This window comes from Carcharodon carcharias, chromosome 3 (assembly GCF_017639515.1).
Source record: "Carcharodon carcharias isolate sCarCar2 chromosome 3, sCarCar2.pri, whole genome shotgun sequence".
In the NCBI taxonomy this organism is placed as follows: Eukaryota; Metazoa; Chordata; class Chondrichthyes; order Lamniformes; family Lamnidae; genus Carcharodon; species Carcharodon carcharias.
The window spans coordinates 105,899,218-105,907,952 of NC_054469.1; positions in this window are offsets into that span (position 1 = coordinate 105,899,218).

Genomic DNA, 8,735 nt, shown 5'->3' on the forward strand with positions numbered 1-8,735 from the left:
TAACGTTGTTGAACTCAATATTCAGTCCGGAAGGCTGTAAAGTGCCTAGTTGGAAGATGAGGTGCTGTTCCTCCAGTTTGAGTTGAGCTTCACTGGAACAATGCAGCAAGCCAAGGACAGACATGTGGGCAAGAGAGCAGGTTGGAGTGTTAAAATGGCAAACGACAGGAACGTCTGGGTCATGCTTGCGGACAGATCGTAGGTGTTCTGCAAAGCGTTCACCCAGTCTGTGTTTGGTCTCTCCAATGTAGAGGAAACTGCATTAGGAGCAACGAAAGCAGTAGACTAAGTTGGGCGAAATGCAAGTGAAATGCTACTTCACTTGAAAGGAGTGTTTGGGCCCTTGGATGGTGTGGAGAGAGGAAGAGAAGGGGCAGGTGTTGCATATTTTGCGTTTGCATGGGGAGGTGCCGTAGGTGGGGGTTAAGGAGTAGGGGGTGATGGAGGAGTGGACCAGGGTGTCCTGGAGGGAATGATCCCTACGGAGTAGTGAAGGGAAGATGTGTTTGGTGGTGGCATAATGCTGGAGTTGGCGGAAATGGCAGAGAATGATCCTTTGAATGGGGAGGCTAGTGGGGTGATAAGTGAGGACAAGGGGGACCCTATCATGTTTCTGGGAGGGAGGACAAGGTGTGAGGGCGGATGCGTGGGAGATGGACCGGACACGGTTGAGGGCCCTGTCAACTACCGTGGGTGGAAAACCTCGGTTAAGGAAGAAGGAGCACATGTCAGAGGAACTGTTTTTGAAGGTAGCATCATCAGAACAGATGCGACGGAGACGAAAGAACTGAGAGAATGGGATGGAGTCCTTACAGGAAGTGGGGTGTGAGGAGCTGTAGTCAATGTAGCTGTGGGAGTTGGTAGGCTTGTAATGGATATTGGTGGACAGTCTATCACCAGAAATTGAGACAGAGAGGTCAAGGAAGGGAAGGGAAGTGTCAGAGATGGACCATGTGAAAATGATGGAGGGGTGGAGATTGGAAGCAAAATTAATGAATTTTTCCAGGTCCCGACAAGGGCATGAAGCAGCACCGAAGTAATCATCGATGTACCAGAGAAAAAGTTGTGGGAGGGGGCCGCAGTAGGACTGGAACAAGGAATGTTCCACATACCCCATAAAGAGACAGGCATAGCTGGGGCCCATGCGGGTACCTATAGTCACACCTTTTGTTTGGAGGAAGTGAGAGGAGTTGAAGAAGAAATTGTTCAGTGTGAGAACAAGTTCAGCCAGACGGAGGAGAGTAGTGGTGAATGGGGATTGTTCGGGCCTCTGTTCGAGGAAGAATCTGAGAGCCCTCAGACTATCCCGGTGGGAGATGGAGGTGTAGAGGGATTGGACGTCCATGTTGAAGAGGAGGCAGTTGAGACCAGGGAACTGGAAATTGTTGATGTGATGTAAGGTGTCAGAGGAATCATGGATGTAGGTGGGAAAGGACTGGACAAGGGGAGAGAGAAGGGAGTCAAGATAGTGAGAAATGAGTTCCATGGGGCAAGAACAGGCTGACATGATTGGTCTACCGGGACAGTCCTGTTTGTGGATTTTAGGTAGGAGGTAGAAGTGGGCTGTCTGAGGTTGGGCGACTATCAGGTTGGAAGCTGTGGAAGGAAGATCTCCAGAGGAGATGAGGTCAGTGACAGTCCTGGAAACAATGGCTTGATGTTCAGTGGTGGGGTCATGGTCCAGTGAGAGGTAGGAGGAAGTGTCTGTGAGTTGACACTCAGCCTCCGCAAGGTAGAGGTTAGTGCGCCAGACAACAGCACCACCCTTGTCAGCGGGTTTGATGACAATGTTAGGGTTGGACCTGAGAGAACGGAGCGCAGTAAGTTCAGAGAGAGAGAGATTAGAATGGGTGAGAGGAGCAGAGAAATTGGGATGACTAATGTCACGCCGACAGTTTTCAATGAAAAGATCAAGAGAAGGTAAGAATCCAGAGGGAGGGGTCCAGGTGGAGGGAGAATATTGGATGTGCGTAAAAGGACTCATTGAACGGGGAGAGGACTCCTGCCCAAAGAAGTGAGCATGGAGACGAAGGCAGCAGAAGAAGAGTTCAGCATCGTGTCGAGCCCGAAATTCATTGAGATGAGGGCATAAGGGTATGAAACTAAATCCTTTGCTGAGCACTGAATGTTCAGCGTCGGAGAGGGGAAGGTCAGGGTGTATAGTGAATATACGGCCGGGGCTGGGATTGGAAGATGGGGTGGTGACAGAGGGACAGGCAGGGGTGGAGGGTCCTGGATGGGTGTTGGTGTCGATGAGTTGTTGGAGCTTGCATTCCTTAGCATTTGAGAGAAAGAGAAAAAGTTTCTTGTTGAGGCGTCGGATGAGACGAAGAATAAAATGAAACTGGGGGCACGCGCAGCTTTGAAAAAGGGTGCGGCGGTGCTGCTGGAGGGAGAGGTCAAGTGTGTTCATATGGCGGCGCACGGCACTGAGTGTGGATCTCAGAATGCAACGGGAACAGCAGTCCGAGAAACGTTTTATGTCCCGGTGATACCTGTAATCCTGGGTGGGTTCGAAACATGAGAGATGGAATTTCAGTTGAAATCCACATGGGGGAAGCCGGAGATGGAGACAGTCACTGAGAAAGGAGATATGGCTGTGAAAGGCTGTGAAATTTCTGGTATGTTATTACTGTCCTCCTTTGTGAAGACAGAACCAAAGTATGTATTTAGTTGGTCAGCCATTTATTTGTTCCCCATTAAAAATTCCCCTGTTTCTGACTGAATGGGATCTACATTTGCCTTCACCAATCTTTTTCTCTTCACATACCTATAGAAATTTTTAGTGTTAGTTTTTAGGTTCCCCGCAAGCTTACTCTCATACTCTATTTTCCCCTTCTTAATCAATCCCTTGGTCCTCCTTTGCTGAATTCTAAATTGCTCCCAATCCTCAGGTCTGTTGTTTTTTCTGGCCAATTTGTATGCCTCTTCCTTGCATCTAATACTATGTCTAATTTCCTTCTAAGCCATGGTTTGGCCACTTTTCCTGTTTTACTTCTGCGCCAGACAGGAATAAACAATTGCTGCAGTTCACCCATGTGCTCTTTGAATGTTTGCCATTGTCTATCCACCGTCATCCCTTTAAGTAATGTTTCCCAATCCATCATAGCCAACTCACGCCTCATACCACCATAGTTTCCTTTATTAACATTCAGGACCCTAGTCTCAGAATCAGCTACGTCACTCTCCATCTTGATGAAGAATTCTATCATATTATGGTCGCTCATCCCCAAGGGACGTTGCACAGCTAGATTGCCAATTATTCCTTTCTCATTACACAATACCCAATCAAGGATGGCTTGTTCTCTAGTTAGTTCCTCAACATATTGGTCCAGAAAACCATCCCTTAAACCCTCCAGGAATTCCTCCTCTGTGGTATTGTTACTAATTTGATTTGCCCAATTTATTTGTAGGTAAAAGTCATCAATAATTACAGATGTTCCTTTATTGCATGCACCTCTAATTTCCTGTTTAATGCCATTTTCAACATCACCACTACAGTTTGGGGGTCTATATATAACTCCCACTAATGTTTTTTGCCTCTTAGTGTTTTTCAGCTCTACCCATACAGATTCCACATCATCGGAGCTAATATCTTTCCTCACTATTGCGTTATTTTCCTCTTTAACCAGCAATGGAACTCCACCGCCTTTTCCTTTTTGTCTGTCCTTCCTAAATACTGAATACCCCTGGATGTTCAGTTCCCATCCCTGGTTACCCTGCAGCCATGTCTCCGTAATCCCAACTATATCATACCTGTTTCTATCTATTTGCACGGTTAATTCATCCACTTTATTGCAAATGCTCCTCGTGTTAAGACACAAAGCCTAATAGAAGATACATTCACTGACCTAGACCACCCATGTGAGGTCGTTAAACTTTTTGTGGCCCTGCATCCAGATCCTTGAGACTGGACTCCTGCCATTATCTTCCATGACTAATTGGTTCCACTGTCTTTGCAATGTTTGTCTGGAGGACCACCTGATCTCCTGTGGATAATGAACATCTCTCCTCCTCCATACCTCTGTCATCAAGGGGTCCACTGCAATATTAGAGAACTTTGGAGCATGTTCTTGCTACTATTACACCATAATTGATTCTTCTGGGTGAGAAGGGTTGAACTTGCTCCATGTCTTTATTCAGCCCTCCACCACTCCCCCCCCACCCCACCCCGCAACCCACCCCCCCACCCCCCCCCCACCCCCCCCCACCCCCCCCCCACCCCCCCCCACCCCCCCCCCCCCCCCCACCCCCCCACCACCACCCCCCCCAACCCCCCACTGTTGTTTCCAACAAGATTTAATCTAAAAAGGATCCCTTCTGCGGATATTTTTTTCCCAGACCCAATAAAGGTATGCGGAACAGTCCTTGACTCATGGGGAGTAGGTGATTGTGTGTTGCAGCTGTTGTGATTCAAGATTCCAGTAGTATTCACTTCAGTAGGCAAATAGTCAGTTTCAAGGTTCCAGTAGTGTTGACTTTGGTAGAGAGAGAGAGAGAGATCAGGATACCTGCAAAATGGCAATTTGCAGGGGTACTGTGTGTGGCTGTTACTTATCAATCAAACTTCCAGCACTTGCTCTCTCAGGACACCCACCAACAGGCCCTTCACCGGGGAAGCTTTCTAGCTCACTTTTAACCCCTTCTTTGTATATTCTAAGTGGAAAGTGAATTCACAAATCTGTCTGGGCATTACCCACAGGATTTCTTGATGAGATGATACTCATCTCCCATTATGTCCCATTGTCTGTACCGGAGGGAACAATTAGTTTCTGGATGTCTTTAGAAGTACCTTGTCTGGCAACAGAGTGGAGTTCCATTACCCCTTTGGAAGTCACCCTGCAGCATTCCAGCCAGTGGCTTGTGTGCATTTTTAAAAAAACTCAGGTCTTATTTTTAAAGTCCAAAATTTCCGGATGCTATTCGATGTTTTTTCCTTCATTATCATGACACTGTATTGCACACAGAACTTGAGCGGCTATCCTAAAAGCGCTACAGCAACATGTATTGCATCTTGTCCATGAATGACACCTGGGTGTTGTTAACGTCGAACAACAATCTTGTGAAGCAGCCTGGTGGCCAGCAGTAGATTGCTGTGTAGAAGAGTTCATTAGAAGCTGCGTAGTTTGTACATGCAATGCAAAATCTGTAAACCGTATGCTGTACCTCTACAACGACACCATAACCAGCAAAATGCAATACTAATCTCACAAAACTTGGGCCCCCGATGTGGTAAGCAGCCAAACAATGGTGTTTAGTGCTGGTTGCTTGCAATAATCATGTAAATGATCAGGCAATACAAAGTTTACGTGCTGCCTGCATCAAAGGCACCAGGCATAAGTTAATTGTACATTGTGATCATAGCACTGGTATTCAGGTGTTAAAAATCTTTGCCCCATAGATCTTAAAAGACGTCCCCTGGTTATGTTGTGATGGAGCCTCAGATGAAATGAATTCATTAAAGAATTCAAAACTAAAAGCCTGGAGGTGCACACCTTTACCCTTCATTGACTGAGTTTGCTGGAAAAATTAATAACGCTGAATGGAGATGACAGGATGTCAAAATTGTTAACCTTTTTGAAGGGAAAGTAAATACTTTGAGGCATAACATAATTGTACAAGAGTTGTGCCTATGCCATACCCTCGGGCTATTTATCTAAATAAGGTTGGTTTTTCTCTGCGCTTTAATTCCATCCCCCTCTTCACAATTGACACACATACGTTTGTGCATTTTTACATAGAGCTCTGGTGAGAAGATTGCAAATGCAGGAGAAAATCCTAATTGTTAAAAGCTATAAAGAAAATCCTGCATCTATGTAAAATGACTCTGCATCAAAGTAAATGAAATGTTTGATTAGCTTCAGGTTTCATTTTCGTCAATTACTGACTTGCCACAAAATCCCTTAAAGAGGCCTTATTCAGCATTTCGTGCAATCTGTACCCTTCCCTGAATACTTTACACCATATTGATTACAGGTCATCCTTCAGGAATGTAATCAGCCATTCATAAATAATATCAATGGATTGTGAATTATTCAACTTCAGTGAATATCTCATAGAAACAATAATGCTTACCAAAGTAATAGCAAGTACTTTTAGTTTTGTGACAGGTGGATTTTTCACCTTCTGATCTTATGCGCCTTGTGGGAAGAATTGCTGTTGTGGCTGTGTGCTGCAAATTTGTAATGAACTCAAAAGAGCCTATTTATGATCTTGCTATACACAGTGACTATTAATCCCTCGATGAAACAGTCTAAATTTACACATTAAACTTGCATTCACTGCTGGCTTATTTATTCCTGCTCTTTAATCTTTTCAGAGATGATCCAGCAAAAATAAAATGTTATTCAGACAGGTAAACAATGAGGCAACAGGATACACAGTCCAGCCGCACTTGTCAACTATTGTTTTCTAATACTGTCGATCAAAAGAATATTTAGGAATACAAGTCTTAATGATATTATAATTTGACATCAAAGCATATTCAACAGACAGCTGTAGGTGGGAGGTGAATCTCCACATCAATCTGCACTTGGTAACTAAGTTTTAAAATAAAGAGAAAAGATTAGTGGTACATTTTCCAACCCCATACAAATACTTAATGACTCACAAAATTCCTCTATGCACTTTTTTAATACAGCCATTAACTTTTTATTTTTGGGCGAGAGGCTGTGTTAAAAAGCAGTGATTTAGTGTGATGTTAAATGTTCATAGAATCATAGAAAATTTACGACACAGAAGGAGTTCATTTGGTCCATTGTGTCCTGCACTGGATCCATAGCTCTGCGGGTCATAGCTCTTCAAGTAAACATCCATATAAATGCGGTGAGATCTTCTGCCTCTATCAACCCATCAGGCAGTGAGTTCCGGGTCCCTCTTGGTGAAAAAATGCTTCCTCATTTCTTCTCTAATCTTTCTACAAATTACTTTAAATCTATAACCCCTGTTTTTTTGATCACTGTGTTGAGGTAAATCATATATGAATGATGTTGGAGATATGACTGAACAGCAAAATTGAACTTTATGCATATAATCATGCCGGGTAGAAAATTCACTTAAGGCCTCAGTGGGGGTATTATCTTAAATCAACACCTGGGCACTCTGGATTGACTGGGACCCAATTGGATTGAGTGGGCATACTACATTGACTGGGAACTCTAGATCAACTGACTGTACATTAGAATGACTGGGTACATTGGATCGACTGGGCACAGTGAGTGTCATGAAGTTGCCAGTGTTGGAGCATGTGCCTGTAATGGAGCCAGAACAATAGTTTTTCCATTTAAGTTAATGGCCCTGAATTTCTTCAATGTGACATTAAACCAAAAGCACGGGATCTGCCACTGACCTGGAGGGGAAGATATACAGGAGTTTCCTTTGAAAGCACAGTTTCATTTCTTGTGAAGTGAGGTTTGTCCAAAACTAGCATAAAACTGATATGAGCAGAGGACCCTACAGGAAACTTCTGCAAACCCTTCTAAATGCAGTGTTAATGCATGCTGTACACAGCAGGACGAAGGGAAAGGAAGAACACTGCTCAGATCTTTCACACCTCTCTCACATTATCTCGCCCATATTGCTAGGTTTTTTATTCCATTTGGGACAGAATTATAAATATTCAAGTGCCAGCCGTGTTCCAAAGGCAGCAGGACATAACAGCATACCAGCAGTGAGGGATTCACAACTTCATTCCTTCAGGCCTCCTAGTCTTCTTGAGGGGGCATTGGAGCCAGTACAAACAAATTTCTGCACGTGGATGCCACCAAGTCACACTTAACAATAATTCATGCGATCTGCAGGAACTGGCTGCGAACTCCCTCATTCCTAAGACTGCAACTCCCTCCTTCTCAGGACCACACGTCCCTCACCCCTAGGGCCAGACCTCCTTAACCCCAGGCACCACACCACCCCAACCCCCAGGACTGCCCCTCCCTAAACCCCAACACCACATCTCCCCAAACCCCAGGACTGTCCCTCCCACGCCCCTAGCACCACATTTCCCTCACTCCCAGAACCACACCTCCGTCACCCTCAGCATCACATCTCCCCACACCCGCAGCACCACATCTCTCCACACCCCCAGCACACCTCCCACAACCCCAGCTCCACACTTTGCTCGCCCTCAGCATCACATCTCTCCAAACCCCCAGCACCACACCTCCCCACATCCCCAGCACCAAACCTTCCTCACCTCCAGCACCACATCACCCTACACCCCCAGCATCACACCTCCCTCACCCCCAGGACTGCTCCTCCCTAACCCCCAGCACCATACCTCCCAACCCTCAGTGGTGCACCTCACTCACTCGCAAACCCACCCACCCCAAGGAACTGCACCTCACTTACCTTCAGTACCACATCTCCCCCATCTGGGGACCACACATTCCCCACACCCAAGATTACACCTCCCCCACCCCAGGACCATATTTCCCAAACCCCAAGACTGCACCTCCTCAACCCCTAGCACTCACCTCCCACTCCCCAGGACCATACTTCCCCTGACCCAGGACAGCATCTGCCATACCCTCAAGACTGCACCTCCCCCAAACTCCAGGTCCACATTTCCCACACCCCTGGGATAGCACCTCCCACACCTCCAAGTCTGCACCTCCAAATCACCAAGAGCCAACCTCCCCTGACCCCAGAACTGGACCTTCCCCATCCTGAGCACCACATCTCCCCCAGCCCCAGAACAGCACCTTCCTCACCCCTGCACTGCACCTCCCCCACCTCCA